At 39.2% G+C, this 24,230-nt stretch overlaps 1 pseudogene; it reads left to right on the plus strand.

Moving 5' to 3' along the window:
• LOC149261213 (nucleobase-ascorbate transporter 6-like) overlaps positions 1-24,230 on the plus strand; it is a 52,816-nt pseudogene that overhangs the window by 5,860 nt on the left and 22,726 nt on the right.

The following is a 24,230-nucleotide window of genomic DNA, read 5'->3' on the forward strand; positions in this document are numbered from 1 at the left end:
GCGTAGCTTTCCTGTAGAAGCAGCGCACGGGTTCTGGAGAGCATGGCAATGGTTCTGTGCCTTCTGTGCCGCTACCAGATGTTCGAACAAGCCGAAGACTTGGAGTAATGAGCTTCAGAGAAATTCGAACGCTCACTCGACTTAAAAATGGCTGATGATAAATGCGTGTGGTGGCGATCTAGCCGATAGATTTGAATCCCGGCGGAATTCGTGGCGCGGGGGTGAGCTGTCCCTGCCGGACCGTTGGACGACGTCACCTACTCATTCCACTGCAAGTTTCCCTGACTGCCGCATCATTCTCCGCAGATCTGCCGCCGTCATTTCTGTTAAAACGCCGCTTCTCCCCGACTGGACACTTCTCACGTGTCTATTCCCCGTTTTGCTTGCCACGACCGCCACTTTCCAAATCCGACTAGACCATCTGACTGATCGTCGTGGCCAGTTGAATGGCCATTCGACTGCTCAACCCATTCATTCCCACACTTGCAAACATTTCATAGTATGATTCATGTAATTTGACGAAAGAAAGGGCGAGGCACTTACCTGTGTGGCCGCGACATGATTTTCAGGTTTCAGGACGATGGTGATTAGGTTTGCTCGTTGCTGCTTCATGCACAGGCACGGTGGTTCCTCTTCGCAGGCTACTCATGACGAAGCTTATGACTCGGCTGTGGGTGGTGCATGTGCCCGCTATATGTGTTGCAGGCACTTTGATGGTGTACACCCTGGCTAGATGAACTGCTACGGGATTCCTGTAGGATGTCCTGTAGCAGTTTTTCTTCCTCGGGTGCATGCTGAGACAGCGGAGACGGTGGCATCACAGTCACGATCGCAGGGCCCTCGGATGGCTTTGATAAGCATTGCATGGTATCTCTGCATCTTTTTCATTTATTTGAGAAGCGCTCCCTCTGATAATTCAATGTTCTGTTTTGACTGTGTATGGTTTTTTCATTGCATGGCAACTGGGGTGGTAGAAGGAGGCGACAGCAGTGTGTGATGGAGAAAATAGTAGCTTGCATGCCTCCATGCCGGACCTCGGTCGTTAGATCTCCCCACACAATTAGTTCTGGGCTGTCCAAAACTTCTACAGGAAGTTTCCTGTAGAAATACAGAACTTCCTGTAGAAAGTCTGTAGCTTCCTGTAGAAGACTAAATTGTGATCAAATCGTGCCCAGACCTTGGAGAAGATGAGTGTTTTCGGAGGGGGTGCTGGTGAGGTCACCTGGTAGCATAATAAGGACCCTTTTCTTTGAGTTGAGGGACCTCTTTTCCTTCATAGAATACCTGCAACCTGCATGCATTGCCACATTGTGAACTTGTTGTCCCTGTTTTTTTTTTTTTTTTTTTTTTCTTTTTTTGAAAGACAGTAGGGGCGCCTCCACGAGGTTTTCACCCTTACCATCTGCCTTGAGCGCCTCAAAGAGGTTTTCACTCAAGGGTATTTTTTCAACCATTTTCAGAAAGATAGTAGGGACGCCTCAATGAGGTTTTCACCCCTACCATCTGCCTTGGGAGCCTCAGAAAGGTTTTCACCCAAGGATCTTTATTTATTTATTTTTTCTTCTTTTTTTTTCTTTTTTTTCAAGGTATAGAACCTTGATCTATGACCAGCACTGATTTTTCCACAGTTTTGATGAATTCTTGTCTTGAGAGAGGTTTCCTGTAGATCTTTAGTCGATGCCCATTGACAAGCATAGGGATGGCCTCCTCATCAATGGTCCGAATAAGAACAAATCCATTGTCATTACATTTTTCCACTGCATATGGTCCCAGCCATCTGGTTCTCAGCTTCCCCTTGAAATATTTATGCCTGGAATCATACAACAATGCCCAATCTCCCGGCTGAAATTGCTTGTCATATAGGTGTTGGTCATGCCACACCTTCCTCTAAAGTTGAACCACTTCTGAGTGAAGAAGGGCCTGCATTCTGTGCTCATCCAATCCATTCAGCTGCAATAACCTTTCTTGTTGGGCATGGCTGAAATCCAAGTCCAGCTGAGCTGCCATCCTCAAAGTGTTGTAATCGAATTCAATTGACAGCAGAGCTCTCTTCCCATAGACCAGCTCATAATGTGTGAAGCCGGTTGTGGTCTTCCAAGTGGTGTTGTAAGCCCATGTGGCCTCAACCAGGCGATCTGCCCAATCTTTTCTACTGCTGCTCACCACCTTAGTCAAGATCCCTTCCAATGCTCTATTGGTGACTTCCACCTGCCCATTTTCTTGAGGATGATAGGGGGTGGAAGTCCTATGCTTGATTTTGTGATGAGCTAGCAGGTCGTCAATTAAGTTGGAGGTGAACTGGCTTCCTTGATCGGTGACTACCTCTCTTGGGTAGCCAAATTTGTAGAAGATGTTTTCTCTTAATAACTCGGCCACCTTTTCTTCTGTCGCTGCTTTGATTGCCTTGGTTTCTGCCCACTTGGTCAGGTAGTCTGTGCACACAATGATGTAAGACCTTTGCCTCGAGGGAGGATTGATTGGACCCACAAAATCCATACCCCACTTCTCAAATGGCTCAAGAGTCACTTGAGGTTGGAGAGGCATTTCATCCCTTGGAGTCGGTTTCCCCATCCTTTGGCATCGGTCACACTGGCTGATATACCTTCTGACATCTTGATGAAGCGTGGGCCAATAGTAGCCTGCCTGTAGGATTTTGAAGGTAGTCCTCTTTGCTGCAAAATGTCCTCCACAAGGGCCATCATGACAGGTTAGGAGGATATCAAAGCCTTCCTCTTCCCTTACACAACACCTTAAGATCTGATCAGGGCCAAGCTTGAACAGGTTTCCCCTGATCCAAGTGAATGAGGCACTTTTTCTGACGATTCTGCTCTTCTCTCTTGAGGATAGGTGCGGAGGGAACTGTGCTGAAACAAGGTAGTTTTCTATATCAGCAAACCATGGAGAGAGTACCGAAATAGCAAACAGATGTTCATCGGGCATCTGGTCATCCACTGTTCCATCCTCATCTGCAGATAAATCCAATCTAGACAAAAATTCAGCAACAACATTTTCTTTACCTGGTTTGTCAACGATAGTCAAATCAAATTGTTGCAACAAAAGTAACCATCTAATAATACGAGCATTCACATCTGGTTTATTCATTAAATATCTAATTGCAGCATGATCAGTATGTACAAATGTTTGATAGCCAGTGATATAATGTTGGAACTTGTTCAGTGCATGGACCACGGCCAAAAATTCTTTCTCAGTTACAGTGTAATTCAGTTCTGCCTTGGATAAATTTTTGCTGACAAAGTAGATGGCATATGGAAGTTTTTGTTCAACTTGTCCTAAGGCTGCCCCTATGGCTTTGTTCGAGGCATCAGTGTGGATGTGGAAAGGTAGGGCCCAGTTTGGACCTCTCAAGATTGGGGCAGACACCAACTTTTCCTTTAATTCATTCAGAGCCTTCTGACAATCGTCAGTACATTGAAACTCAACATCTTTTGCCAAGAGGCCGAACAATGGCGAGGCTAGCTTGCTGAAGTCTTTAATGAATCTCCTATAATACCCTGCTAATCCTAAGAAACTTCGAACATCTCTTACCTTCTGAGGAGATGGAACCTTCTTGATGAGAGCAATTTTGTTAGGATCCACCTGTAACCCTTGGCAAGAAATGGTATGGCCTAGCACGGTCCCTTCAGTCATCAAGAATTCACACTTTTCAGGACTAAGGGACAGGTTCATCTCAATGCACTTGGTTAGGACTTTTCCCAGATTGGACAATGCTTCCTGGAAGTTGGACCCATAAGGAGTGAAGTCATCCATATAGATTTCCACCGAATCATGGACCAGCTCAGAAAAGATGCTCAATACGGCTCTCTGGAAGGTGGCAGGAGCATTGCATAGTCCAAAGGGAAGAACTCGGTAAGAAAAGGTACCCCAAGGACAAGTGAATGTGGTCTTACCTTGGTCTTCCGGGCTGATTTGGATCTGATTATACCCGCTAAACCCATCCAGGAAAGAGAAAAACTTCTTTCCTGCCAGTCCATCCAACACTTGATCTATGAAAGGTAGAGGAAAATGGTCTTTCTTGATAGCTTTGTTAAGTTCTCGGTAGTCCACACAGATTCTCCACTTCCCATTTTTCTTGGGAACCAACACCAAAGGGGACACCCATTCGCTATCCGAGATGGGGTAAATGAACCCGGCATCCAACAGTTTCTGTAATTCCTCCTTGACGATATCCTTAAGGGCTGGATTCATTCTCCTTTGGGGTTGCCTAACCGGTTTACAATCCTCTTTGATGTAGATGTGATGGGTACAGACCGAAGGATGGACTCCTTTCATCTCCTTATAGCTCCAAGCAAAAGCATCTAGATGACTGGCCAACAACCTACACAGCTCCTTTTCCTGGGAAGGAGAGAGGGAGGAGCTGATCTTTAACATTCTCTCAGGGCCGAATGCCACATTTTTTACTCTGGAAGTGATAGGATCGGTCACACAAAGGTCCACTAAGGTGCTGGCTTGGGCATCCTCCACCAATTCTTCTAAGGACAATGCACTGGGAGGTGGAGTCTGGATCAAGGTCTCAATCAAATCATCTTCGGTTGGGAGGCCTCCCCTAGTGGTGTCTAGCGTGCACAAAGGTGCTGAGTACACCTCATCCTCTTCTCCTTCCTCCAACCAAAGTGGTAAGTCATGCTCTAATAAGGGTTGGGCAGGAGGGTACAGGACTAGCTGCTTGTACATAGGACCATTTTTGATGGTCATGTTTCATGCACGGCAGCTTATGTAAGCATCTGCAGTAGCTAACCAAGGCCTTCCCAAAATAAGAGGGTATCCGGTAAGCTTTGCCTTTGGTTGCAGAACCAAGAAATCTGCAGGGTACTCCCAAGAGTCAACAGAGACCAAGACATCCTCTACAATCCCTTCGGGAGTCACGGTGGAGCGATCTGCTAGTTGTAGGACTGTCGAGGTCTTTCTCAAGGAACCCTGAAGGTTGAGTTTGAGCATGGTATCCCTAGTCATCACATTAATGGCAGCCCCCAAATCAATCAATGTGTGAGGTATGATGGTGCCATTGATGTGGACATCCACTACAGGACTCCCAGGATCCAAATACTTTGGGCAGATGACTTGTCCCAACATAATATTAGACAGTTGTCCTATGACATTGATGGTTGAAGCATCTCTTTTTCGTCTGCCTGGGTGTCTGAAAAACTTTTCCTTAACCAGTTTGTTGTATATTGGTACATCTTTGATGGCTTGGAGGAGTGGTATTTTCACACACAACTGTTTGAGCTCTCCCAGAAGCTCATCCTCCTCTGGGTTGGGTTGTGTGGTGGCTGTTAGTCTCTCAGGAAAGGGTGGAATGGCCTTTGGTTCACTTTCATGTTTATCTTCCTCGTCCTCTGGGGGAGGAGGTTGGCGATCCGGAAGAGTCTTTCCAGATCGCAGATTGATCTCCTGGATCTCCACAGCATAGGTAGGGCATGATGTTTCCCCAGTATATACATGTTGGGCCTGTCTGTTGTTGGGGTTCGGGTTCGGTTGAGCAGGCATTTGGGGCTGCCTTGGAGGAGCAGGAGGTAATGGTTGTGGTTGAGCCGGTGGTGGAGGCAAAATGGCGGGAGGAGTATTGTACTGGGGCCTCCACCCCGGTTGAGGTGCATTCCACTGAGGCTGTGGCTGGGCATGTGAGTGAAACGGAGGAGTAGTGGGCTGAGTATGGTACTGAGGTGGGTAAGACCATGGAGGAGGTATAGACCAGGAAGGATGAACAGGGGGTCCCCAGGAAGGCATAGGAGCAGATTGGTTGGGGCTGTAATAGGTTTGGGGTGTCCCTTGCATCCCCTGTGGGTAAGGTCTAGGTCCATGTGGCCTCCTTTGGTTGAGGAAATAGAGGGGTTCAGTGGGCGCTTCTGTCCCTTGATACATGGCTTTAAGCCCAGGTAAGGTTGGACATTGGTTTGTGGGGTGGTCCTCCTCACAGACAAAGCATACCTCAACCGAATGTAATGGGCACTCGTTCTTAGGGTGTTTCCTTGTACACCTAGGGCAGAAAATAGCCAAAGCCCTCTCAGCTTCCTCTTTCTTCTGCTGGATTCAGAATGTATCAAGTTGCATGGCGGTGGTCTGTCTCACCTCACTCTTGAGATCCTCTAATTGATTTGCAAACTCATGTTTGGAGAAAGGAATACCAGCTGAGAGGATGTTTCCTTTACCTCTTTTCCGGGCTGCCCTAGAGTGGTTTCTAAACACGGTATTTATGTCCTCATAAGGCAGTTGGTAAATATCTCCCCCAGCTAGCATGTGAAGGGTATCTAAGAGGTCTTCCGGGACTCCTCGTAGCAAGACCAACTTAAGAGATTCAGGGTCAAGTGTGCACCTGGCCCGTTTATAGCTAAGCTGGAACCTTTCCTCGTAATCCTCTAAGGACTCATCATTCCCCATGGTCATCCGAAAGATTTCTCCCTTGGTTTCCTTGGACCTACAGTAGTCCCGGTATTTGGTATTGAAAGCTTGTTGCATCTGAGCCCAAGTGTTGATACTGTTCCCAGGTAAGCCCATGAACCAGCGTAATGCTGCATCCTTAAGGGTTGAGGGGAAGAGTTTCAGTTTTTGCTCATCTTCAGTATAGTCATAGTTTCAGCACAGGACAGCAAACTCAAATAGGAAGGTATCAGGGTCTTCAGTAGTCAGTCCATGGAAGTGAGGTAAAGCGGAGGGACTGATGTTCTTCATTTTCATGTCTCCATTGGTCTCTCGGATGGGGAAGGCACCTTCAATTCTCTCATCTTCTCCCCTATTGTCAGCCATAGCTTCAAATGGAGTGGTCTCTAACTCTTCTTCTGCTATAGGATCTTCGTAGATCTCTGGAGGTTCACCTATAGGTTCTTCTGGATCACTGTCACCAAAGAAGAGAGAAGGGTGACTTAGTGATGTGGTGGGGGTGTTGGGTAAGAATTTGCCTGTTTTATCTCGGTTTCTACAAGGCATGAAATGAAAAGACTTCTGATTGCTTTTGTTTTTTCCTGGTACCTGCAAAACTAAAACAGATTGAACTGCAACTAACTATCTTGCTGAAATGGAAATGCGGAATTGAAATGAAAGCATGAAAGAACTAATCTATTTTGCTCAAATGAAATTGCAGGAATGAAATGCTAAGCTATGCTTTGCAGAATTGAAATGCTAATCTACGCTTGCAGGAATGAAATTGCGGAATTGAAATGTTAATCTATGAAAGCAGGAAATGTCTATGCTACTTTTGCAGAAAGGAAATTGCAGAATGGAAATGACATACTACTTAGCAGAAGGCGAGAGTAGGAAAATAGAAGAAAAGCAACAATTACTAATACTCTGACGCTTCCCCGGCAACGGCGCCAAAAAGATGGTGGGATCCAGTATTGTAGCAATAATGCTACAACTCCTGGAGCTTCCTTCTTTAATTTTTATCAACCCGGTAGTTCGTAACAAACTTGGAAGCAACGGTGCTGTATGCACAAGTACTAGCTCTTGTCGCAGCTCTCACTTGGTCAGCTGGCACAAGTCCGCTAGGGGCTCAAGCCAACTTCTATGAGCTCTTAGAAGAATCTTTTGAGCTGATGGGCGAAAGCTAATATCAAAAGAAGTTAATCTATTTGCAAAAAAGGAACTGAAAGCCAACAAGAAAAGCAAACCCTAGAAAACCCTAATTCTACCAGCGAGTCTTACTGATGCAGATATGGGGATGCAAACTACTGAAAGAGATGCCATTACTTCTAGGAAGGTGAGATGCATGTGTCTACACTACTTTGATCCGAAGAGAACATATTTTTGTGTTTTTGTTCAAGTTGTTTGAATTATTATGCATGTGCTTCTAACTGGATCTTTACTGTGCAGGGGTAGATCAAGGGGGGAAATGATTGGAAGAGGTCAGGAAGGCTCAGAGAGGGTCTAGGGAGTCCCTAACATCCTTTCAGAGAGTTTCACAAAGTTTAGATGCCAAGAAACCGTGTTTATGAGCTTCTACAGGAAGTCTGCAGGGGTTCTACACGATGTTCAGAATTTCTACAGGAAGTTCAGTAATTCCTACAGGATGTTCTACAATCGGATTTTTGGGTGATGGGTGAGTGGAAGAGGCTGCATGGATGGATAGGGAGGTAGTAGGGGAGTTTGTAATGACTCAGCGACAGAGAGATGAGATGGAGAGGGGGTGTGCTAAGCTAGGTTGTCTTAAAGAGGGCAGAGGGAATGGAAGGCCGAAAAAGGTAGAGTAACGAGGGTAACAGAATAGTTGAGAGACAATGGGTCTAATTGGGGGACGAGTAGTTGGCCTGGGCACGACTTAGAAAGACAAGAGAGTGAGGGAGTAGCGCTGCACAGTGTAAACGAAACAAATCATCCACGTCTTGCACATAACCGAAATATTATTAAACTATTCTAACTGTTTAATAAAATTAAGGAACAACAACGTTATTTCTAAGGAGAATCATGCATGGTACTGAAACAAAGAAACACTCCAAGAGATCTGAACGCATGGACACTTCTACAACCAAAAATATTGCATCAAAGATTGCATGGACACATAAACCAATGTTTTTGGGTGGGCAACACTGTCTGCAATTCCAGCCCCTAGAAAGAGGTGAAAATGAGTGTGCAGGCAACCCCTTTTTTAGAACTTTTATCAACTCCAATCTCTTCACTCTACTCTAAACAGCTGGAGCAATTTTGTCTTATGAAAATGACCTACTTAACCATACCAAGGAATCTAACTTAGCAAACTGCGTTTCAATTGCATGTAAAGGGAAAAAAACATAATGTTGAAAGAAAAATAACAATACAAAGGAAGGAGGCCTTAGGCTCTCAGGTTGGGCCCAACCCCGAGAGCTATGGCTCCTTTAAGAACTCAGAACTGAACTCAAATATTCCTGCTTTCCATTAAAAGATAATAATCATAAGTCTAATAACATGCCAATAATGGCTACAAAAGAGCAAAATAGAGCTAGCAGCTCGTAGTCCAGAATGTGCAACAAGGTTTCAAAAGTCCTTTCTGAAGGCTAAAGCCCTATCATTTATACATCTCGAGGCCCCAAGCCGGCCTCCTAAATCAGTGGGGCTTGGCTGACCAAACTAAGAGTGAACTGTTGCTTCCTCAAAATCCGTTTGGCTGCCTGCTAGATCCGGCTGTGGTGGCTGTCAGAGCTCGGAGTTGGGGGTGAAAATCTCGAGGAAGGCCATTTAATGCTGTGGACAATCCTCCTACGAATCCTCAACCCCATCTTGGCTATCTCCTAGCCCTCATCTGCGTGGTTTTGCTCCATTAAATGTAAAAAAACCTGAAATAAGCACGTGTTAGCCACCTAGGAATAGTGACTGCCCTTATTCGTACAAATGACATAAATATACTAAAAAATGATGCATAAGTTATGAAAAATGAAGGGTTGAGCAAGGGTAGTTATGCCAAATGAGCCCAAAATGTTACCAAATTTGGGGCTCATCAACTTTGCACTTGAGATGTTTTCTTGATCTGTAAAGTTTCCCTGTTGGGATGAAATGGGACTAGAGATCTAAATTCCCCTTCTTTAATCAGTGTTAGCAAATAGTCTCTTATTTGTCCATTATCTCCGTAGGAAGATGAGCTTGCTGTGACGAAGAAACCACCATTGTGAAAATTTAAGCTATAATGACTAAATGACATAGCTACTGAATCTTTTTGAATCCAGTGGATTCGATTTTACTTGCGCTGATACACTTTCTGGCTTGAGTAGCTAGCATAGATGAAGTCCTTTCATTTGGTTCAAATGTATTTCAGAAATATCTGCATGCAGTAAAAGTATTACTGACAAGCATAAGAATGACGTGACTCAAGTGTTGTCAATTTAATGAACTTTAACTCACTAAAATGGACCTCATATATCTTCAACCAAATCATGTCAGTTTATTCAGCTATTAGTTAATAGCCCAACTCTTAGTTTTTATTTTAAATTTCAACCAATTAAACTTGCATTTACAATAATAAGTTCTGGGTCCTATCGAAACCAGTTTTGCAATTTTCAATAGATTGATAGGTTTTTCGCGTCAAACTTAGAATTTTTTATGTTCACCAAACACCCATACGTTTGGATATCCATATTACCTGCCTTCAAATTTATGTTTGGATGTATATTTTGTAATACCTATTCTATTTGAATTTCTGTTTTGTTTGAAACTATATCCTCCTTTTTGAAAAAAAGTCAAATGAAGTGTTGTACTCTGATGTTATTTACAGGTGGGGAAATGCATTGAAATAGGGCTTCCACAGCTTATTGCACTGGTCTTCTTTTCACAGGTAAGGAATTAACTAATTACCATTATGTGTAAACTTCTAGAGTGTATCTCTCTAGATATATATCATATATCTTGTTCCTAGTCTTTCCATGATTTTTTAAATCTGTTGTATTAAATGATTTGTAATTGGAAAGATTGTGGCACTACTTTGTTGCAGAATGAAACTAACTGATTAAACTCTTTTTTCCTCCCTTTCAGTATGGTCGACATATCAAGACTCGTAAAAAGCCTTTATTTGAGTGTTTTGCCATCATAATTGCAATTGCTATTGTGTGGGCATATGCCCATATTCTCAGTGTAGGTGGAGCATACAAGCATAACCTTCAAAAGACCCAAGTCCATTGCCGAACAGACCGTTCTAGACTAGTTAGTGGTGCCAAATGGTGTGCATTCTTACAAGAAGCATGCATACTAATTGTCATGTCACTTCATGTAGGAATTTACAGGGTAAGTTCCTCAGAAAGAATACCAAAAGGACACCGCTCACAACCAGATCTCAAATCAATACACCAGTATTTTTGACGTGGTTAAAACCCTCAGAGTGCAAGGAGGGAAACAGTCCACGGCCTGTCCCAACGTGGGTACAGACAATTTATTAATCAAAGAATGAAAATTTACATAAGCTTCTCTCATGCACGGATTACCCGAACAATGACCCTCCATGCGCTTTAAATAGAACTCATGGACCAATCGGGTGTCAAGCCACGGATCAAGTGTCGGTAATACCGAGGTGAGAGTGAACCGTCGGATCACTACATATCGTGACCGTCGGATTGTAAGTTACAAAATGTACAACGGTAAAGAAACACACTTTACCTAACTCTAACCTAACTCTATACTAGACCAAGTTGAACTTAACTATATCCTATGTGTCGGAATATCCTAACATCCCCCCTTAAGAACAACTTGGGATAGGATTGAAGGATTTACAAATATGACACAATAGGAGAAGGAAGGAGGCACTAGAGCCTATCCCCCCTTAGTGACAACTTCCTGAACTCCAAGCATATATCGAAGTTTAGTGAACTTCGCCTCTGTGAGAGCCTTTGTGAAGATGTCTGCAACCTGATCATCTGTTGGACAATATTGCACTTCAAGAACATGGTCATGAATGAGCTTTCTGATGAAGTGCATGTGTAGTTCAATGTGTTTGCTGCGCTGATGCTGGACTGGATCTTTGCATAGCTGAATGGCACTTTGATTATCACACCAAAGTGTGGTTGGATGCTGCTGCTCAAAGCCAAACTCTGATAGGATCTGACGAAGCCACAAGGCTTCCTTACTAGCTTCCACGGCACCACGATACTCTGCTTCTGCTGATGAAAGAGAAATGGCAGCCTGTTTCTTACAAGCCCATGTAATAGGTCCCGAACCAAGAGTGAAGACATAACCGGCAGTAGACTTCCGATCATCAAGGTCACCAGCCCAATCAGAATCAGTGAAACCAACTAACAGAGGAGCTGCTTTGGCACTGTAATGAATCCCAAACTGTACTGTACCTCGAACATAACGAAGTATTCTTTTAGCTGCTTTCCAATGACTTTCACGGGGGTTTTGCATAAAACGAGCAACAAGGCCAACAGCAAAGGAAAGATCAGGACGAGTATGGGTTAAATACAAGAGTTTTCCGACAAGTTGACGGTATAAGGTAGCATCAACTTCAGGAGAAGTACAAGAGACTGAAAGTTTGACTCCAGACTGAAAGGGAGAAGTGGCTGGCTTACAGTCTTCCATGTGAAAATGACGAAGAATATCACAAGCATACTTGGACTGGGAAAGGAAAATACCCTCTTGGGATTGCAAGACTTGAAGACCGAGAAAATAGTGTAAGTGTCCTAAGTCTGTCATTTCAAATTTCTTTTTAAGGCTGGACTTCACATGGTTTATAAGGTTGGGATCACTACCAGTAAGAATAAGATCATCAACATAAAGAACAAGGATGATGAGAGAGTTGCCCACTTTCTTGGTGTAGACAGTATTGTCAGAATGACACCTAGAAAAGCCAGATTCTAAAAGAAAGCTATCCATTTTGGCATACCAAGCTCGAGGAGCTTGCTTGAGGCCATAAAGGGATTTCTTAAGTCGACAAACGAGGCTGGAGTCTGTTTGTATGAAGCCAATGGGTTGTTCCATATAGATTTCTTCCTGCAAGTCACCATGCAAGAAGGCAGATTTAACATCCATTTGATGGACTTCCCATTTTAAAGAGGCAGCAAGGGAAAGAACAAGGCGGATAGAGTTCATTTTGGCAACTGGAGAGAAGGTTTCAGTGTAGTCAATGCCTTCAACCTGTGAAAAGCCCTTAGCAACTAGACGAGCTTTATGTTTATCAACTTTCCCATCTGGTCCATACTTGGTTCTGTAAACCCATTTGCATCTAACAAGTTTGCGTCCCTTTGGTAGAGGAACAAGATCCCATGTATCATTTGTCATCAATGAATGATATTCTTCATTCATAGCTGTTTCCCAATGTGGATGGCCTGAAGCTTCTGCAAAAGTGTCAGGATCATGATTTACTGGAGCTTGAGCCAGTAAAGAAGAGGCTCTTTCAAACTGAGAACGTGTACGTCGCTGATCTGTAGGATCACCGGCAAGATCACCTGCTGCATCCCGAGTAGCACGGACCCATCTTGGAAGTTGAGGATCTTGAGAAGGTGGGGAAGGATTATCATCCTCGCTTTCATCATCAGAAGAAGAAATGTTTTCAAAGATAGAAGAGATAGGAAGAGGTGGCACATCCGCCGGACTAGGCTCGCAGGCCGATTTATTTTCATCAAATTTTACATCTCTTCTAATGATAACATTTTTGGACTTAAATGGAATAAGTCTATAGCCTTTTACATCTTCAGAATATCCAACAAAAGTACATTTCTCACTCTTAGGTTCTAAGGCTTTATGCTTTTCATCTGGAATATGGGCCCATGCTTCACTTCCAAACACACGAAAGTGACTTACATCTGGTTTAATGGAACTCCAGGCTTCTTCTGGAGTGATATTCTCTAGAACCTTAGTAGGAGTGCGATTGATTATATAATTTGCACAATTAATTGCTTCGGCCCAAAAACTAAGACTGAGTCCTTTAGATTGCAGCATACAATTAGCCATTTCCTTTAAGGTGCGATTTTTCCTTTCAGCTACACCATTTTGTTGTGGAGTGTATGGAACAGTATGTTGCATTTGAATTCCATTTTCGGTGCAAAAGTTGATGAATGCATTTTTAACATATTCTCCACCATTATCAGTTCTTAGCTTAAGAATTTGATGTCCAGATTGTTTTTCAACGAATGCTTTGAAGGCCAAAAAGGTGGTAAATACTTCGCTCTTGAGTTTTAAGAAGTATACCCAAGTGCGTCTGGAGAAATCATCAATGAAAGTTAAGAAGTACTTGCAGCCAGAGAATGAAGCAACAGGAAGAGGACCACATAAATCACTGTGCACAAGCTGTAAAGGGGCTGAGGCGTGCCAAGAGGCACGTTTGTCAAAACTGTCCCGATGATGTTTTCCGAGTACACATCCGGAACAAACACCATCTTTGCAAGATACCATAGGAAGACCTGTCACCATGTTTTCTTTACATAGATGCTGAAGGGAGCGATAGTTTAAGTGACCATACCGCTCATGCCAAAGTTTGCTCACTTCATCATTATGAGCAACAAATACTGAGGGAAGATGGGATGACCCAAAGTTGTGAAACTTATACAACCTTTTGGAATCATCAGCAAGACCAGTAGCTAGAATCTGTTTAGGATCTTTTAGATCCTTGATTACAACATCATGAGGTGAAAATTCAACAATTTTACCTTCACCTGAATGAGTTATCTGATAGACAGATAGAAGGTTGCAGGATAAGTTTGGAACACATAATACATCATTGAACTGACCATTGTCTAGATGAACAGTTCCAGTCCCTACAACATTAAGAGATCTATCATCACCAACATATATATTTTTGGTGTTACAATCATTTAAAGAAGAAAACATGGCTTGATTTTTGGCCATGTGACAAGAGGCTCCAGAATCAATGAGCCACTCATGAGAATGAGAAGAAGAAGAAGATACATTTAATGCATAACCAGACTGAGATGATTGACGATGACATGCAGAAAATGCCGTTCCGGAAGTTGAAGTTGAAGTAGGCTCCAGATGGATGTTATGTTTCTTCATTGCGGCTTCCAAGGCTTCCATCTTCTTAAAGCATTTAGATTCTAAGTGGCCATCTCGATTACAAAAGTTACAATGTCTGTCAGTCTTCTTCCATTTGTTTTTATTGGTCTTGTCATATTGCTGAAATGATCTTTCATCTTGAGGCTGAGTTGGTTTAGGACCATTCCTTTGAGGATAAGACTTCTTAGGATTCTTTGAATTTGGTTGCTGCTGGGCGGCTAACGCTTTCGAGGAAGAGTTTCCAAGATTAAGAAGATCAAGGTGTAAGAGTTTTTCTTGTTCTCTTATTAAGGAATCACAAAAGGAGTCAAAGGAAGGGGGCTTGTAGTCTTTGCCTTGACAAATGAAAGCTTCCCTGGTAGAATGGAAAGTGGAAACAAATACAGAGTAGGCTGGTCCCAACTTAGTAAGGATGGAATAAATAAGGTTACCATCTTCTTTCTTAACTTTAACACCTTCCAAGAGATATCTAAGGGTCTTGAATTTGGACAAGAAATCTTCAATGCAAGAAAAATTATTAGGATCCAAAGTAAGCAACTCATTCTCAAGTTGATGGGCTCTAATTTCATTTTTAATCCCAAAAACTTTAGCAAGTTTTTCTAATGCTTCATGAGGAGTTTCAATTTCTGCAATGTGGAATCTAAGATCAGGAGAAACAGACATTCCTATCAAACCACGTGCTTGATCTTGTCGATTTTCCCATTTTTCGGCCTTGTCTTCATCTTTGGGTTTCTTCTCTTGGTCTGTGGCTATTCTGAAGAGACCTTTACTTCTAAGTAAATCTCCCATGTAGGCTACCCATTGGAAGTAGTTAGTGCTATCAAGAATGACTTGGCATGGACTTTCCATTTTTTGAAAAAAACTGAAGCTGAAGATGCTGAAAGTAAGTGGTCCAATGGATAGATCTCGAAAAAATAGGCGGTTTTAAAAAAAACGGCTCTGAAAAAGGCTTCCGGATGAAGAAGTTATGGCTTTTTGAAAAAAAATTGTTGACGTTGCCGGCAAAGTGCGCGAATGTGCGGGAATGAAAAAAAATCCGCCCCCACAAAATGGAGACTTGAACCCAAGACCTCTACTCTCTTAAAAGGTCTTTGAACCAATTGATCTATACAAAATATTTGAGAGAGAGAGAGAGAGAGAGAGAGAGAGAGGGGGGGGGGGGGCCTCGATTTGCGTGCTTGCCTTGGGAAGACTCTTTTCCCTACAAAACACAAAACACAAAACCCAACACGAATATCCAAAGAAAAACGAACCTTACGGCTCGAAGTTAGCTTTAGCCAAAAAACTAGAAATTTAAAAAAAAAATCTCAAAGTTAGCTTTTAGCCGAAAAATTAAATATTTTTCTCAATGTTTCTGATTTTCCGAGATCACACTAAGGTGCAGGGAAAAGAGCATACGCATGAGAAAAATCCTTTCTTTCTGTTTCTGATTTGCCCAGATCGCACAGAGTCGCAGGGCAAAGAGCATACGCAGAAATGAAAGGTATAGATCCGGAAAAAAAAGGCTAAATAAACCGAAACCGAAATAAGCAGAGAGAAAATGACAGTAAACTGCAAAAAAAAACACTGTATACCTCCCGATCTGAAAAATGACGCAGCTAGGGCTACCGGAAACCTTTTCGCGTGAAACGAAAGGGGTTCCTCACTGAAACAGATGCTCTGAACGCAACAGAGCAGTCCTCTCGGCCCGAAAGCAGTCAGAAACAGCAGATCTAGGAAACGACAGCCGCATGCAGTTCTACCGGCTTCAGATTTGGATCACCAACGGACGCGGCCCTCAAATAGCTCTGATACCATGTAGGAATTTACAGGGTAAGTTCCTCAGAAAGAATACCAAAAGGACACCGCTCACAACCAGATCTCAAATCAATACACCAGTATTTTTGACGTGGTTAAAACCCTCAGAGTGCAAGGAGGGAAACAGTCCACGGCCTGTCCCAACGTGGGTACAGACAATTTATTAATCAAAGAATGAAAATTTACATAAGCTTCTCTCATGCACGGATTACCCGAACAATGACCCTCCATGCGCTTTAAATAGAACTCATGGACCAATCGGGTGTCAAGCCACGGATCAAGTGTCGGTAATACCGAGGTGAGAGTGAACCGTCGGATCACTACATATCGTGACCGTCGGATTGTAAGTTACAAAATGTACAACGGTAAAGAAACACACTTTACCTAACTCTAACCTAACTCTATACTAGACCAAGTTGAACTTAACTATATCCTATGTGTCGGAATATCCTAACACTTCATACAATATGTTCTCATGCAAAGCCTCAGCATGGTCTTTATTATTCTACAGGATAAGTGTTCCATATCCATTTCAATGGGGAGGACCTGTTTTTGATGGAGGACAGTCTTTTGCAATGATAACTGCAACATTTGTGTCTCTTGTTGAGGTCTGCCTGCTTGCCATATATCAGATATTCTTTCTTCTCTTTTATTTTCTTTATCCCGTTGATATTTCTCATAGTTATCTATGGGTTTCTATTTAAAAACAAAATTGAGTATTGACACTATTTTTTTTCTTTCATAAATTTGCAGTCTACTGGTACATTCTATGCTATTTCAAGGTTTGCAAGTGCTACACCTCCCCCTCCATCTATCATCAGCCGTGGTATAGGCTGGCAGGTAAGGAAATGGATTCGTTGCTTTCACCCTTATGGCTTCAAGTAATTGGAAGATTGTATCATTGTCGTTGATGGAATGTAATGGTCCTCTCTACAGGGAATTGGAATTTTATTGGATGGGATGTTTGGAACTGGATATGGGTCCACAGTATTAGTGTAAGAACCAAGCAACTTGACCCATTTCTGGCAATACTAGCTCTGAAATTTGTCTTATCTTGGGAATTTGCAGTGAGAATGCTGGTCTTTTGGGGTTGACATGAGTTGGCAGTCGCAGGGTGCTCCAGATATCAGCATGATTTATGATATTCTTCTCTGTTCTTGGTGATAATCAACTCAAGTTGGGATATTGTTCTCATTTTGGGGTTTATTCCCTAGTCTAGGATTTTGCATTGCTAATTTCATGTTAATGTGTTCAGGCAAATTTGGAGCAATCTTTGCTTCTATTCCAGCACCCATTGTTACCGCCATGTATTGTCTCCTCTTTGGTTATTTTGGTATGTATACAGTGAACACAAATCCTATGTGTTGAGCTACAAAGTCAGTCAACTAGTAGTCTCTTAGTTGTTGCCATAATGTATAATGGATGTATGCATAAAACCTTAAGGTTAACTCATATTGGCAAACCCTTAGTTTGTTCAATGCAGTTTCAACATATTAGGGTAAAACAATAATTCATTGGGTACCTATATTGGCAGAAAGTTTGTACGATGCAGCTTTAAAATTGTAGGGTAGAACAACAATTCTTTGGGTTTTGCCTCATGTCTGAAATTTTTTGTATTCTTGATGAGCAGCTAGTGGGGGTCTCAGTTTCCTTCAATTTTGCAATCTAAATAGTTTCAGGATGAAGTTCATCTTGGGCTTCTCTCTGTTTTTGAGATTATCGGTACCACAGTACTTCAATGAATTTATATTTTCTTCTTGTCATGGTCCAGTCCACACTCATGGACGATGGGTAGGGTTCTTACAACTTCTTTCAGGGGCTAAATCGAATTTTTTTGGCTAGCAGTTCATTGTGGCAACATTCCCTTCATTCTTCAAATTTTCAATGTTTTTAAATTTAAACATTTTTGAATAGCTTTTTTAACAGTTCAATGACATTATCAATGTGATTTTCTCGTCACCACCTTTAGTTGCTAGCAGCGTAGCATTGTTTTTGGACAACACTCTCCATATGGGGGAAGAGTTCAACAAGGAAAGACAGAGGCCATCATTGGTGGGATAAGTTCCATTCATTCAAAACCAATCCTAGAAGTGAAGAGCTTTATGCTCTCCCTTTCAACCTGACCAAGTTTTTCCCATCTGTCTGAGGATAAAAATCTATTTTAGAGGTGGGGTCTCTGTTTTATCAATAGCCTTGGTGCATTTGGAGAATAATTAGAGTGTCTTCAATTCAGAAAGTGACAACTTCACAGTGTGAAATCTGAGATGTCTATATTTATATCTATCACTTTGATAGGGAACTAATTTCACGAATTATCTCAAATGGATGCCTCTGTGCCCTGGTCAATCATTTTCAGAGCACTTCAAGATCACCGCTCTTAGCAAGCAGCAAAAGGAGAATAATGAAAAGGAAAAGTACATTTCAGACTCTCAGAGTGGTCAATATGCTATCTTGACTCCAATTCAAAAGAGGCATGTTGTGCATAGAGTAGTTTATTTTTGTAAGTACTTTTGAAGATGCAACAGAATGTTTTTGTTGTTGGTGCTTCAAATTGAACCAATGAGCATTTATCTGGAACTCGAGAGTCATATAGAGTAATTTTATAGTAATGATATCTTAAAGCCCCTTGCAAAGGCATTAGTAGGAACTAGCAGTACAATTGCTTTCTATTCTCCACGCATAATGTGAGAATTATTAGTTAATCATAGCACATGTTCAGAATATAATTTTTTTGGTAAACGTTGTTTGCCTTTGAAATAAAGACTTTAGCTCCTATTAGCAGGGCACTTTAGGCTTACCATTAACTTTAGCTTCATGATTTTCTTCCAAAATGAGTGCACGGAAATTATTGCAGCAAAAATGAAATGACATTAGAAAAGTAACGAAAAATATAGTATGGCTTTTCAGATGGCATTCCATGCAATGTGTCACAGATTGCTTTTGGGCATTGTCATCTATTCTTTTGTACTTTTTATTATGTTCTACATATTGGTGATTTTTTCTTATGCATCATGATCAGATATGCTTATTATTGTTAGTTTCATCCTAGGTATATACTTTTCATTTTTTCATGACAGAATCATTTGTAGTTCTCCTGGGGTAGGTAGCATTCACACATGTTGCCACCAATATAACAGGGACCGATAGAGTTGCAAGATCATCCCCATATTGTAAACTTTATCTGATAACATAACAACAAAGGGAAATTCTGAACATCCATTGCATCTACCTTGTTTTTTAAGAAAGTTCTGAGCATTCTTGGATTGAATGTTTGCTTTGGAGATTGTACATGTTGGTGGAAGAGAGTAAAAGGAAGGTCATCTTCTCTCTGTATTGCTATCTCTAGGCCATCACATGTAGAATATTTCTACACCTTTCTAACCAAGTATAAGTTATGTATAGTATTAGAACCTGAAAATGTTAGATCCTTGTGTACCTTCAATTGATGCAATGATGCTTCAGCCATATTGGTTGATTCCAAAAATAAAGGGTTCAATAGTTAGTATATCATCTGAATAGATACCCTCCACGTGTGGGTGCCTTGAACCAATAACATGGAGATGTGTGCAAGGGTACCTATTCAAATGGAGATACATTAATAGGTGGAGCACTCCAATGAAACAAATTCCATAATAAGTTGACTGGTTCACTTCTTAAGGAAGATGCTTGTTCTTTTAAATATAGTCTGGAAAAGGTCAGTCCCTTGGTTTACTTGTTTGCTCAATTGCTGGGGAATGTACCATTTTGAGGAAGATGCAAGTATTTGGAATGGCTTACTAAGGTTGGAGTACCCACTTTGGGGCCCCACACATATTTGAAAGTGTTTGGTTGCAGTGGCTAATTTGTTCCTCTTATCAATTTTCTTGTTTGCCAATTAAACAATTGTTTTATCCAATTGGCCGGTAGTGTATGTCACTCACACCTGGTCATTCAAGTGTTTTATCCATGCAAACTGAATTGTTCAGTTTATTTGAGAAGGGATAGAATAGCTTTTAAATATCCTGAGCACAACCATGCAATAGATTTTGAAAAATATGGTAATGTTACTGGGAAATATAATTAGTGTACCAACACTTATGGAATTGAATTAACAATTCTTATTACCATTATTAGGTGAAACTGCTATTTTTTGAAAGTTTAAAAAAAATAAAAATATTTTTTATTTTTTAGTTTTAATATATCTTGAATTAAGAATTCTTATTACCATTATTATTATTATACAATACCCAAGTTTACATGGAATTATTAAACAACAAATATTTTAATAAAAATATTCTTAATTTCTTATTTTAATAAATCTTGAATTAACCATTCTTATTACCATTATTACGTGAAACGTCTATTTTTTGAAAGTTAAAAAAAAAAATAAAAAATATTCTCGATTTTTTATTGTATGGAATTCTATAATCTATCAATTTTTACCAAGAAAAAAAAACCTTAATTTTATTCAATTCGAAGTAAGGAACAAAATTACATACTCTATCAATTTTTACCAAGAAAAAAAAAACAAAATAAAAACTTAATTTTATTCAATTCAAAGTAAGGAGCAAAATTACGTTTTGTAAATGTTTCATGCCTGGCCATTTAATCTATCAATTTTTACCAAGAAAAAACAAAACTTAATTTTATTCAATTCTTACCAAGAAAAAAAAACCTTAATGTTATTCAATTCAAGTACATAATTTTATTCAATTCTTACCAAGAAAGTAAAACCTTAATGTTATTCAATTCGAAGGAACAAAATTACTAAATTTAGGTATCATTTCATGTTGCTTTAATGTTGGGGTCATTGCTACCATTCGTATCACATAAAGACATACATTTAGAAGCAAAAAATAAGTATAAGAGTATTCTAATTAATTACCATATTAACTAAGAGAGTCCTTGACATTTAGAAGCAAAAATTAAGTATAAGAGTATTCTAATTAATTACCATATTAACTAAGAGAGTCCCCATCAAGACATACATTTAGAAGCAAAAATTAAGTATAAGAGTATTCTACTTAATTACCATATTAACTAAGAGAGTCCCCATCAAGACATACATTTAGAAGCAAAAATTAAGTATAAGAGTATTCTAATTAATTACCATATTAACTAAGAGAGTCACCATCAAGACATACATTTAGAAGCAAAAATTAAGTATAAGAGTATTCTAATTAATTACCATATTAACTAAGAGAGTCCCCATCGTGAACACAAGTCACACTCTTGAAACAAACTATCTTTTCATTCTTAACAATATTTGCACACAAAAATGAAAATTGTATTTAATTACATTTTGTAGATGTTTCATGCTCTATCAATTTTTACCAAGAAAAAAAAAATTAATTTTATTCAATTCTTACCAAGCAAAAAAATCTTAATTTTATTCAATTCAAAGTAAGGAATAAAATTACATTTTGTAGATGATTGAAACATTCAGTGATATAAGCCTTAGAATTATGTGTAAAAGTAAAGAAAATTGAAATCTACGTAAAATATGTGAAAGTTAGGTATCATAAAGATCTCCTAACTTGTCATTTTTGTCTTTGTTTTGTGTGGTTTCTCTTAATACCCCTAATACCCTTTTCATTATGTTATTCATTTTCATGTTGCTATTATGTCATTCATTTTCATGTTGCTCTAATGTTAGGGTCATTGCTAGCCAATTATATCATTCATTTTCATGTTGCTTTAATGTTGGGGTCATTGCTAGCCAATCGTATACTTTTGGCTTTTCAGAACATTTGCTTAAAAAACAAGGGACAATAGACAATAGATAGTAAGGATCACATAAAGATATTTAGAAGCAAAAATTAAGCATAAGAGTATTCTAATTAGTTACCATATTAACTAAGAGAGTCATAGTCACATCATTTAGAAGAAAAAATCAAGTATAAGAGTATTCAAATTAATTACCATATTAACTAAAAGAGTCATAGTAACGATCACATAACATTTAGAAACAAAAATTAAATATAAGAGTATTCTAATTAATTACCATATTAACTAAGAGAGTCCTCATCCTAAACACAAGTCACACTCTTGAAACAAACTATTTTTTCATTCTTAACAATATTGGCACACACAAAAATTTGATAGCCCATACTTTCGCATATCTAAGTGTTTGGATTTGATAGCCTATACTTTCGTATATCTAAGTGTTTGGAAATAAGAGCTCACTTAAACCCAAAAGAATAACTTATTAAGTGAAATCATATAATAATATTTTAATAGTGATGATGACAGATCTTATAAAATGGTGAGCATTAAATTTAGTAAACTTTAGTTACTTCATGATGATGCGGGGTAGAGAAGGATGTGATCACCACAGCAGTTACGCGGAAGGTTCGAAGTGGAAAGACAGCTGGCATTGATGAGGGAAGCATCCCAATTATTAATCCGCCACAAGTTGAGTGCTGACATCCCATTCCAAGTTACCCAATGTCATCGTCGACCGTGTTGAACAATATATCTCACAAATCACTTCACTTATATCCATCAAATTTCAAACTTAAATCAAGAACTGATAGGTAAATTATATAAAAATAAATTTAATTAATAAATTAATGGTGAGTGTCGATGTGTCATCAGCGGAGGAGTTAAAAGGTACCGAGGCAGTTAATGAAGCTATGTGGTGGCCGCATGCAATTATATTAAATATAGTAACATATATGGTTTATATTTCTCTATATATTAAAGAAATTATTTGTTATGAAATTTCTAAATTAAATTGTAATAAATTATAATGTACATGGTTATTTATTAGTTTTTTTTTTCATTTTTTTTAATATTTAAAAGAATTTTATATTAAATTGTTGGAATTTATAGTTGATAAGATGGGATTGTCTAGTTTTTTATTTAAATTATTGAGTAAAACTCATAAATAATTTTATGGGGGTATTTTTTGTTTTTGGTTTAATACGTTGAGTGTTTAGTTTGGATATTTTTTGGAATAATTTATTTATTTTAAATGTGGATTTTAAACAATTTTTCCTTTACAAAGTAATTACGTTCACATTGATTATAAAAAAAATCTTTTACATTAATTGTTATTATTATTATTTTGTTTTAAACACATTGGCTATAAAAGGACTAAAAATTCAGCCCCAAGAGTTAGCTCAATCGGTCAAATCAAGTGCCTCGCCAATGGGAGGTCACAGGGTCGAATCCCGAAAGCTCTTGGGGTTAGGTCAGTAAATAGACAGAGGGGTGTTGATGCCCTTCGGTCTAAATTAAATTGTAATAAATTATAATGCACATTGTTATTTATTATTTTTTCTTCTCAATTTTTTTATTATTTTTTGAATATTTAAAACAATTTATATTAAATTGTTGGAATTTATATGCACATTGTTTCTTCGTTGTTTCTTTTTCATTCAGGTCTAAAAATTTTCTAAATTAAATTGTAATAAATTATAATGCACATTGTTATTGATTATTTTCTCTTCTCAATTTTTTTTGTTATTTTTTTCTTGAATATTTAAAAGAATTTTATATTAAATTGTAGGAATTTATAGTGCACATTGTTTCTCATTCTGGCTAAGAGATTTCTATTTCTACATTAGATGGTAAGAAATCATATAGTATATTAAGAGTTTTGACCCTTTCGTCTCTGTATTGCAATTTTATTAATGCTTTTAATATTGATTTGGTTTTTAAATTATATATTTTTGTTTATTTTGTCAATTCTTTTAACTTTAAGAGTAATAAAATAATTAGATTATTCTATCATATATTATATTTCTCTTAACTTTAACAGTAATAAAATAATCAGACTATTTATATACCATTGTAAAAGGAATTTTTTATAATCGAATAACTTGTTTTATTATTAATGAAAGAATAATTCTAATAATCTTTAGTTTTTTTCTTTTGTTTTTTGGTTGCAAATAATTTTAGTAGGGTGTTTTTAGTGTGTAAGATCTATTTCTTATATCTAAATATTTAAAGAATATATTTTTGTAATTGTGTATTACAATTAAGGGGGGTTAGGTGTTTTTCAATATGGAGAGAAGTTGTCAAGAAAACATAAT

Source organism: Pinus tabuliformis, chromosome 6, assembly GCF_031772625.1.
Source record: "Pinus tabuliformis cultivar Carrire ecotype Pingquan chromosome 6, CPIR1, whole genome shotgun sequence".
Classification (NCBI taxonomy): domain Eukaryota; kingdom Viridiplantae; phylum Streptophyta; class Pinopsida; order Pinales; family Pinaceae; genus Pinus; species Pinus tabuliformis.